The following is a 12,201-nucleotide window of genomic DNA, read 5'->3' on the forward strand; positions in this document are numbered from 1 at the left end:
TCAGAGACAAAATGAAGCTTTTTTGACATATCTGTCTATATCTAAGAAAAGATTGGGATAGGATGAGAAATATTAAACCTGTACTATGTTCCCCTTAGTGAAACTATGTCTTTCTTTCCTTGAATTGTTTCCATGGTAGTATTTCATGGTTTGTTAGACATGGGAGACATTTACAAGGCATATGATATGCCTAAAGTTTAAACTTTAAGCTCTGAAAGTTATTAAAGAGATCGGGCAACTTATAGCATATTAGCCTGTTTGGTGGCTCATGTAATCAGCGTATTGCCATCATGTAATGCCAGTCACTAATTCCACTACATCCCTGCAGATCTTTTCCAGATATTATGATTCCCTGGCCAAGAATGTGTTCAGCTCCTGGGCACCCTGCCACATTTTTCCTCCTGGAAGTTACAAATGACAAATTTTGAAGAAAATGAGATTGTTATGTGGGTTGCAGTTTATCCTGGGGGTGTTCACGTTCTCTTTATTCTCGTCCTCGCTTTTGTATCTTTTGTGAGTGTTAGACTGACCTATAACAGCTCCAGGATTCTCAGATTCAGCAGCTGCACTATCAGCGCCTGCAATTGTCAGGCACACACAAAGCATCGTTTGTTCTCTCTTTCCCACTGCACTTTTACTTCTCCTATCGCACTCCATAGAAACTGTTAGGAAAAAGAGGGCAGACCACTGGAAATTGATAACCCATCAGTGACACGAGGAGAGGTAGCCAGAATTCATATAGCAACTGTGAGCAGGTCTTACCCACAGGAAGGATTTGTTCAGCATTTCAGCCAATCCCCAAGCAGCCAGTTTTGTTGGAACTATCTGTGCAACTTTACGGCACTAGCCAGTTGTCTGTCTGCAGCAGAGCCTGCCTGAGAAAGAGGAGTAATTGTCATGTAGACTGAATTTTGGATTTATGATTTTTAAAACACAAGACTGAACATCCATTGTACTGAAATAATACTTAAACTTTTAGGAATCAGTAACAGAATCTCGAACTACTTAGTTGTTAACGGAAGATCTAGGAGATGCTGACGGCTTAATGATGAAGCCAGCCAGAATGTAATGCAGATGTGAGATCCTGACTACTTTTCTCCAGCTGAGCTTATTTCTTCATTAATTGCTCTATAGTCTTACTTCCTGCATATGAATTTGTTTTCTTCTCTATTCACTGGTTTAGTTTCTCCTTCTGTTCTGGCATATTTTTTTTTGCTACTCTTCTGTGTTCTGTTTTGCACTAACACCAATTTGTAAGCATCTTAGCCCAGAGGGCAGTTTCTAAACTCAGTATCACTCCCTTTTTTCTTGCAGAGAGAAAATGTGTGAAGATTCAGCATCAGAGAAAAATTGCTGGTTAGAAGGCTGGAAATTGCTTCCACTGAAATGAGGTGGAAATAAACATGATACTTCTTGGAAAGTGCCAAGTTAGAAGATGGTCCTGAAAAGACACCTGCTTGCAATTTAGCTACCGCAGGTAAGGGAGACTTGCTCTCAGGTGTTATTACTAAGAGAAGTTGGAGAACAGAGCTGATAGAGCATTAGGATTTACCTCTGAGTAAAGGGTAAATCCCCAGGTGAGACAAGAAAAAAATCAGTGTTTTTGTATGCATGGTAAACATACATGATTCAGTGCATCAGGGAGAGAATAATAAACCAATTAAGAAAAGGTACAGGTCTTTAATATGAGGGAAACACTAAGTGTATGCCAAGCATCTTCATTTTTACTTATTTTGTTTTCCCATAAAAAACAACTATTTAATATATAATATTGTTTGTTTCTTCAGTGAACGGTTTGTAGAGGCTAAAATTGCTCTTTCAATTTTAATAAAATTATTTTGCAACAGAGATATAGATAAAGAAGAATACAGAGAAGGGTATGAAAATGGAAAATAGATTTGAGCATATCTGTACATTGGTTTTCTGTTCTATTGCTATTGCCCATTCTGTGCAGCTTAACCCATACTCTTGGGCAAAGGAATAATCCAGCTCAGGCTGCCACTGAGATTGTAATGCAAGGCCAATTTGTGAAGTTACCAAGACAACAAGGTCTTCTCTCTCCGTAAGTTCCACAGAGCTGCTAATACCACTATTTGGCAAAATGTTGAATGTGCCTAGAACAGATGAGGAAGTCTACTGAACCAAGGGGAAGTGCCCATGTTAAATAACAGAAACAAACTTACGTTCAAGGAAAAATTAGCCAAACAGTTATTCTAGGTTTGGGGGCAGGATGCTAGACAAAGACAGAAGTGGGTAAAGGATTCATGTAATGATGAGTGGTTCTAACTTGCCAGTTTCCTGAGGTTCACTAAAGTGGAGTTTGCTGTGATGACAGACATGCTCATTCTTCGTACTTGTTACCCTGTCAACCTGATTTCTTTCTTACAATCATACAATTAGGATAAGAAAAAAGAATGAAGGAAAAGGATGGTGTCAGCAATTAGAGGGCAGATCTCAGTCCACCTTGGGAACTTCTATGGGAAAGAATTTGAAAACCTTTGCCTGAAAAAACAAAGGTGAAATCTCATTGAGAAAGTTCAAGGAATCAAGGAAGGACAAATAGAAGGCACCACCTTTGAGTCTTCTTTCACTCTTGAAGTCAGACAAATGAAATTCATGCCCAGTTTGTCATGCATGTAAGAAGAATGTTTTTAGTATCCTTCCTTTCCTTTCGAGTATGGCACCAAGACCCATTGAGATTCTTGGAAAGCCACACATGGTCATACAGACCACACTACTTAGCTTTGTCCCTTCAATTTACAGTCACTCTAAATCTGTTCTTAGGGCCCTTGTGCTTCTTTTCAGAGGAATCACTTGTGTGGCTCAAGATCTCACTGTTGGACAGGGGAAACTATATAAACTCTGAACTGATATGAAGGCCTATGTCTAGTTACACATATCTGGGGTAAGCCAAGGATGAAGCAAAAGGAATACAACCACATTTAGAAATAACTTAGCCTTATTAAGTAATTAGAACTTAGAAATTATATAATATTTAAGTCTTATACATTTGAGCTGTGGACCTCTGTGTCAGCTTAATTCCTTAGCTTGCAAGTAAGAGCAAAACAGATGTCACCTCTTATAAATAATTTTACTTAATGATGATGTGACTATTTTTTAACCTGTAAATTCTTTAAAGCAAACAGCAAACAGTAGCCTTTGGTTATCAGAGCATGGTAAATCTTTAGTAGTGAGTTAAGATAATTCTCTTTAATTTTATGCATGTAGAAAATTGTCTAAACCCTTCCATAAACACTGTTATCAAAACCAGGAAAAACAAAGAGGCAAAAATGAACAGGGAACCTGAGAAAAGAATTTCAAAGTTATTCTTACATGGTTTTTAATTAACTTAGAGAATGAAATTCATGTAATTGTGTAAGAAGCAGAGTTTAAAACAATAATCTTCCTGTTTTGGTAATTTCCTTTTTCTCCCAAACAAGTTCTCATATTATAAAATATTTAAGATGTTTTGTACCTGTAATTTAATCAAATGAGATCATTGACATAAAATGCTTTAAAAATGTGTGCACATAAAAACATTGTCTGTTTGGTATCTCAGTGAAACTTTTCACTATTATGGCAGAACTCCCAACAATACAAATTAAAGGGTTAAGGAATGGATTTGGTTCAGTGAGGCCGCAGTTTCAGGCTATGTTAAAATGATTCCACATTTATGGCCGATCGTAAGACAGTGCATCACTGTGAAAGGGTGTAATGGGAAAGCCCTGTTTATCATTGTGTCCAGAAAATAGACACAGAGAAAGTAAAGGTGCAACCACACGGATGAATCTTCTGATCGATTAAACTGTGCTCCCTTGATCCAGTCATGGCCTAAAGTCCTTTACCTCTGATCACTGTTTCCAAAAAACTGATACATGAGTCTTTGGTGGGGTAACCTTCACACATAAGCCATAACATGGTTGTCCTGAATGCAAAAGCATCATGTCTGTTTAATAACAAAAATCATACTTAAATCTACTTGTATAAGTTGCCACAGTTTTAACAGTTCTAATACAAATAGTCAAACCCAGTTTTCTCTCAAACACAAGGCCAACTCTTACTATGAATGTATGTAAAAGAAAAAAGGTTGCATAATTCCAAGATATAATGGCAAAGAATAAATACTAGCACTCTGAAAGGAAATATAGGAGAAATTTAAGGAAGGATTGAATCTAAGTAAGACCAAAGCCCAGAAGGCATATTTTAAATCCTACAGACCCATGTGGAGCACCAGACAAGGGAGCACAATGGTGTTTTGTTATGATCTCCAACTACTGTGGAAGTCACGCTCAAATAGCCATGTTGCTTACAGACTGTGGGACCTTCACAGGCTATTTCCTTTTGCTCCTTCTAACTTTATTTTACACACACACACACACACACACACACACACACGATCCACTTAACCTCTTGAAGTCTTTATTACATCTTTTTTAATTTTTTAAATTTCCTTTTACACTTCATCCACAGTTCTCTCCCCCCCACCTCCTCTCCCATCTTCCCCCCAACCCACCTCCCATCCACTCCTTCCATCGGGTAAGGACTCTAGATGGAAGTCAACAAAGTCTGGCACAGTAAGTTGAGGCAGGACCAAGCTCCTCCCCCTGCATTAAGGCTGAGCATGGCATCCCACCATTGGGAATGGGCTCCAACAACTAGTTCATGCACCAGGAATGGATCCTGGTCCTACTCCCAGGGGCCCCTCAGATAGTCCGAGCTCCATCACTGTCTACTACATATGGAGGGCCTAGTTTGGTCCCATCAAACCTCCACAGCTGTTGGTCTAGAGTTCCTGAGTTTCCATAAGCTAGATTCAGCTGTCTCTGTGGATTTCTTCCTCAGGATCTTGATCTCGCTTGCTCATATACTCCTTCCTCCCTCTCTTTGATTGGATCCCCGGAGCTCTGCCTGGTGCTTAGTTGTGCATCTGGTTCTGCCAGTTGCTGAATGAAGGCTGTATATCATAGTTGGGTTATTCACCAATCTTATTACAAGGGAAGACAGTTGGGCTCCCTCTCCACTATTGCTAAGAGCCTTCATTTGGGTCACGTTTGTGGATTCTTGGGAATTTCCCCAGCACCAGATATTTTCCTAACTCCATGTGGCTCTCTTAATCAAGATCTCTCTTTCATTGCTTGAAAACAAACTATTTCTGCTTAGCATTGGACTACGGTATTTATATTAGTATTTAATATTTGTGCATTTGTTAATATTCTCATCTTTAAAAATCAAGTCACAAAGTAAAGTAATATTCAGTAGAACAAATGTGGACTAGCAGGTGATGCTCGCTATGCAGGTCTTTGAGAAATTTGAAGAGTAACTGTACAAATCCTTGCTTTCAGGAAGCTTCCTGTCTAGGTGCAGGGCAATAACAAAGCTCCCACATGTGTTTAAATTCTTGTGTAATTTAATTTATACAAATGTGAACTATATAAAATGCAATGATCTGTAAATGTATCATATCAAATAGTAATTTCAAGCTTTAACATACACTGTCATATACAGGGCTGTTTTCTGTTTAAAGAAACTAACTTGATGACTTTGTATATGTAACTAATTTCTGAGTGTAAGTAAATTGGGGTTATGGATTCCAGAAGCAAGCTTTGAGAAGCATTGTTATATAGATATATCACCTAGATTGAGGAATAATTCTCGTGTTTATATTTAGCATACTAAACAACCACAGAAAGGCTATATAAATATCTGCTGATGTCAATTCTGTCTGTCCTCTAACAAACTCTCCTTATGCCATAAATGCTATTTTTCTGAAGTCATATTGGTTTGACTCTTAGTGCTATGGTTCGAAGACTGAGTTTCAAATGTCCTAAACAAACATCCTTCCATATATCCTGGCCATTCCTATGAAACATGACAGATGTAATTACTGTGAAAAGCAATAAGAAACTGAAAGGGAACCAAAGACATCGGATAAAATGTGAGCTAAGTAAAATGATCTATAAGAATTTAGATGCACCCTACAGTTTATTTTAAACAGAGGATATTTTAAAATTCTAATCATAAGTTATTTACATGAAATAATGTGCTTTAGTCAAATATACCCTATACCCCTGCAACTCTTTCTATATCCCCATCAACATTTTCTCCTTCCAACTTTATGTTCTCTATTTTAAACCCATGAAATTGCATGTTTTTAAATTTTATTTTAGTCCTAAAAATAATTTTGATAAAATTTAATCCATTGCCATGAGAGTAATAGTATTTTGATCTGGTGTTACCTTCAAATAATTGTTTCTGTAACTAGAAAAATAAAAAATGATTGAAAACTTTAAAAAATCTTATATACCATAGAGAATGGCCTCTGTAATTTTAGCCTAAACATATTTCATAGCAAATATTATTAATCATTCACCAGGGCCTGTAAAGGGTCGCATTTTAAGCAGGTTAGCTTTCCAGTGAACCATTAAAAGGTAAATTAGTTGTAAAATCTATCTGGAGGTAGCTAAACATGCTTGCTTACTGGATAAAGTTGTTGGATGTAAGCCAATTAGACACTGCAAAATATGTGTCAAAACTTACTCTGAGCTTTCCAGTACATGGTCTTAAGTCATTGTGTTTGACATCTATTTGCTAGCTGCTGGAAAAGAATATTAAAGCCAAATCATCAGTTTGTTGCAGATATGTATCTTTTGTCTTCCCACAGGGATGCCTACTATTCATTTATTTCATCTAGGGCTGTTTTGAGCTGTTAATTTAAAAAGGAAGAAATATATTTTTGAAAACCTGATTGGGGGAAGTTGAGTTTTGAGGCATTTTAAAATTCATCTCTTCAATAGTTTTACAAGTGATAAAATATGAAATACAATGTGCTCATCTATCCTGTGCCTTATATTTAAATGACAGGCAAATGAACTGCTTGAAAGTAAAGTTTGCATGAGAGAAATCGTATTGGTGCAGTCACCTGAAGGCCACAGATTCAGATTCCAGTTAGAGCAATCTATGTGGTGTATCTCAACTATCCTTATCACCATTAAGTGGATGCTTGTAATTTTACAATTGTCAACAAGAAATTAGGGCAAAATCTTCTTCAAAATTTAATCTAAGACTATTAAAATTTAACATAAGGCCAATGTCTAAATTGTATTTTTAATCATTATGGAAAAATATTCTTAGTACTCATTTTTTTCAGTGTCTCCAGATAACATTAGTTTCTAACCAGTACAGTGTTTTAGTCTGTTTTGGGTGCCTATGTAGACATGTCTAGAGATAAATCAATTTGAGTGGGAGAAGTGTCAGTGCATGTTTATACATGAGCTTTGTGTGCACATATGCCCATGTATGCATGTGCACTCTTTTGTTGTATGTGCATGATATGTGTGTACACACATGCATTTCTGCGTTCAAGTAAGTGTATGTACATGTGCATGCATGAATGTGTGTATATTTGCTATAGTGTATGTATGCATTTGTTTAGAGACTGAAGCTGAACATACTTTTGCCTTCTTAAGCATGTGTGTTCAAATGTGTATGTTTCCTCTGTTCCTGCTATAGAATCTTCTGAATTAAGTTTAGTGAACTGCAACTTATTGCTTTACCTAATCCTAACTACACCTTAAACATTCTACTTAAATCCATATTTGTTAATTTTCCACTGCCAATTCCTCACAATAAGATTAAATTCTAACCAATGAACTGTTGAAGAGAACACTCACACTATATAAACCATACTTCTTTATTCTGATTCTCTCTCTCTCTCATTCTCTCTCTCTCTCTCTCTCTCTCTCTCTCTCTCTCTCTCTCTCTCTCTGTGTGGTGTGTGTGTGTGTGTGTGTGTGTGTGTGTGTGTGTGTGTGTGTGTGTGTGTGTGTGTGTGTGTGTGTGTGTGTGAACAGTCTTTTACTGAGGTCTTCATACTCATACCTGCCTGGAAAACACTTCTCCAGCATTAAGACATCTTCTTATTTCCCTATGTTTATTATGTTCACTCGTATAAAATATGTGACAGAAATAAAACCCCATAAGCTCATAAACTCCCTTTTTAAATAAAGACTCATAACCATTCTAATGCTAATCTTTCAAAAAGCATAGAGTTACATTATTTAATATTGATCTAGCTTATTCTCATGTTAATGATTTAGAATCATTTGAGTTAGTTCTTCATTGCGTAATATGGTTCACAATGTCCCTCGCCATCACCATGTAATCAAGATATTTGGCTTAAAAGGCAAAGGACTTCTCAGTGAATCACATCCTGGATGCATCACATTGCAGCCTGCCTGGCTGAGGGGAAGCATCACATGAGAAAGAGCAGCCAGTTTGTCTCCTGACTGAAGCTGGGTTAGCAGAGGTCTCCATAAAGAAAGATAACACCACGGAAGCATTTAAGCATGATTTGATTGCTCCTACAAATGTGCCTTGCGTCTTCCTATGACCTTCTACATCTAATTGCAAAGTTTAACAGGAGGGTAGAAAATTAATAAATACAGGATGCTCATTTTAGTCTTCCAGAAATATAATTACTACTTGCTAATATTTTTCTTTCCTTTATTATTGGGAAATCACTAAGTTACAGAAATAGTCAAGTACATAACCTTTGTCTATATACTCATACATGTTTTTAATGTATCTATCCATTAGAATATAAATCATTGAATAACAAATTGTATTTCTATTTTAAAATATTCATTTTGTATCATTTTTCTCTGAAACTTTTTAAAGCTTTCCATGATTTGGAATGGAAATATTATAAAATATTTCTGTTAGACTAATAAAGAAATATAGTTGTTGAATACAGCAGAAAATGAATTTCCAGAGAATTTTAAGTAATGTTATTAACTAGCATATTATCTTTTAAGGAAAAGATGGCTTTTACATAAAAATTCAGATGATAAAAACTCTTTTGAATTATAATGTTGAATATTAGAAACTCTCAGTCATGCATTTAGTTATTGAATAAATGTGAGATTATTGTCCTGAACGATAAACTTCAAATTAGAATGGAACAGATTTAACAAAATTTACCCACATTTTATTTTCTTTTTTTCAAGTTAATCTGTACTTGCTTTATTTTGTTAAGGATACTATGAGAAACCAATGAAAGGAATTAGATAGCTTCCTAAAATGCCTAATGGATTGGATGTAAAAACATGCTTATAATTTTCATATACTATATTTCAGCCATTTTATTTTCCCTCTTGCAAATCAGCTTTGCTTCTCTCTTTTGGAGTTTTAACATTCATCCTCAAGTTCAGCAAGACCTAGTAGAGCTATGGCTATAATCCATGCCACAACATAGCATGCCATTCGTAGTGTGTTCTTACGATATTTGCATAGACCTTCCGCAACTCCTTAAGTAGTCTAATAATCAATAAGCATTTCTATGGACATTTTAGATTCGTCTTTAATGCCTTTTTGTCTTCTTACATATAGGACTCTTAGCCATCACATAGACCTTGTGTTCAATCCAGAATGAACTGGGTGCCATTGCAGACACTGAAATTATTCAACTTCGACGTAGTCACAGTGTCGATTACAAGCATGGTTAGAAATCCAATATGTGGAAATACGAGGTTGCATATAAATACATGCCCATTCATTCTTTTTGTAATCCTTCACACACAAACATTAAGAGACTAGATAAAAGCCATCATGCTGAGCTATAGCCCCATTTCTTTTTCTCTCTTATTTTAAAACATCCACATGGTTTTCTATTACGGGCTTTAAAACAGTGAGCGCTGGGCAATGGGATGCCTTACGTGACAAAATGATCAGCATGAGAAGTCTTAATGTGTTATTGTGAATGGGACAATGTTGTATATTGCATAACTTTATGACAGTGACATTATGCATAAGTATCAAGGGCACTTCTAGAAAATAGCAAGAGAGTGATTTTTCAGGGTTAGTGACACAGAAATTGCTTTGGTGTATTGGAATGTGTGCATTCGAGTTTGCCTGAGTGAGCTTCCACTTAGAGTCAAGTTTTCTGCTGAGAACAAAAAAAAAAAAAAAAGCATTTGTGGTAGCACAATGGCTGCAGTATGTCTTGAAGAATGACCTCACACTTTTTGCAAAATCACATCTTGGTATTCATACTTGTTTGGGCATAGACAAGTTGGACCACTTTGAAGTTTGTCACTGATGTACAGTTAACTGCTGAGGTAATGGCTTCACTGAGTTTGCTTTATACACAAAATGGCACCCATAATAACAGCTGAACGCTATTATTATAGGAGCAGTCAGCATTTAGGTATGCTCCAGGAGAGACACGAAAATGCTGCTTAAACATCAGTTTCATCTTCCATTCCTTAAGCATCACAGAAAATGCCGTATCTAACTTGAGGAAGTAAGCAATGAAGGGATGAGAGAGGAAGTAGGGAAAGAGGAAGGAAGAAACCGAGGGAAGTAGAGAGCAAGGAGGGGAAAAAGGGAGGGCAACTGAGAAGGAAGTATAAAAAAACACTGAGAAAGAAGAAAAAGCAAAGAGAAGAAAGCAACATGAAACCCCCAAAGCATGTTTTATACAGCAAATTAATGTGCTATCAGTGTTGCATATAATGTAAAATGATAGAAATAAACATTAGGAAGTAAGTATTACATGTTAAAAAGCAATGCCTAACATTTATGTTAGTTATTTCACTTATAATTTACAAGTAAATTCTACATATGTTTGTATGTTACAAAAACATATACCATGAATCTGGAATGATTTTCACACTTTAAAAGACATTAAAATACATAATGAATTTAGCAGCAGTAGGAGACAATGGGAAAACTTTCATTGTAAAGGATTTTCTCTTTTGAAACATGTACATATCTCCTTAAGCAATGCATTTGTACCAGTTAGGACAAACAAGATTATAATGTGACAACCATATAAATATTTCAACAGTTTTTTTTCTCTTATTAACTTTGACTGGGCCTTCTAATGTTGCTATCACTCGTGGATCCTGGCTGGCAGAGCAGCCACTAAACAACCTATCACTGTAGTAATAGGAAAAAGTAAAAATACTCTGAGGAGACAGATTCATGTTCCTTGGCATCCGTGATTAACATGACAGTAGTGTTTACCAGCCCAACTCTAAGTCTGGTTAATAGAAAATTATGGACTACTATATAACCATATGTTACAAAAAATAAAAATAAAACATATGTCTGTGCTGAAGCTAGTTTAATACAATTTTCAATTCATGAATAAAAGCAAATTTTACTATATGTGATAATGGGGAATGATCACAATCTAGGTTAAATCCAGTTTAGAAGCATTAAAATGCCTGTTTCTTACACAGTAGAAATGCAAATTATCTTCTGGTGTTCAGTAGGTGATGAAGGTGCACTGTCATCACAGCCACAAGGGAAGGGTACCCCTGCTCATGTGCATATCAACAGTCATCCCCACGGCTTCCCTCTGTTAAGAAAGATCATCCAGTCTCATAGATGATTATGATTCCACCTTTAACTGACAGCTGCAAATCTTCAAGGAATAAAGAATCTCAGTGGATTTCCCTTATCTCCATTGTGAATACCAGACAGTAAATGTCTCTAAAACACATGCATCCTTCAGTGTGTCAGAATTTTCAATTTACTGTATGTAGGATTTCGAATTGAACAATATAAAACTGGTAATTCCACACATCAAGTTTTCCACTTTTTGAGATAATTTTATTTTCCTGATATAGCTATCTTGAAATAAATTTCGCTACTGGGATTAAATACCTTGTTAAACCAGCAGTAGGAAAAGTAGTACCCTGTAAGTCACTGCATTCACATAGTAATAGACATTGAAAACTATTTAAGAACTGGCAGGACACTATTGACACATGCACATCTTAGTCTGCGAGTGGAAGAACCGTTGATACCGATAATGGCTCTCAGAAGAAGGAGTTATGTATTGTTCCAAGAACTACAGGGCAGACATTAAATACCAACAATGTAATTGACTTTTAAAATGCCAATTGAGGCAAATGAATTATCAGCTCAATTTTAAGACTATTGGAAAATCATAAAGTGAATTGAGTACATTTTAGAGAACATAGACTATATAACTAATGCGATTTTAGAGGAAATTTTCTATGACTGTAGATGATTTAAATGATAATACAAGTCAGTTGAAAAATATTGGTTCGATATTGTACTGACTTGCATTCTTCTGTTACATGGGAAAGGCCCACAATAACCCCAGAGTTACTAAATATATATATTTATATATAAAACTATAAAAATAATTACTTTCATTGATATCTGAGC

This window comes from Arvicola amphibius, chromosome 14, assembly GCF_903992535.2.
Source record: "Arvicola amphibius chromosome 14, mArvAmp1.2, whole genome shotgun sequence".
NCBI classification, from domain to species: Eukaryota; Metazoa; Chordata; class Mammalia; order Rodentia; family Cricetidae; genus Arvicola; species Arvicola amphibius.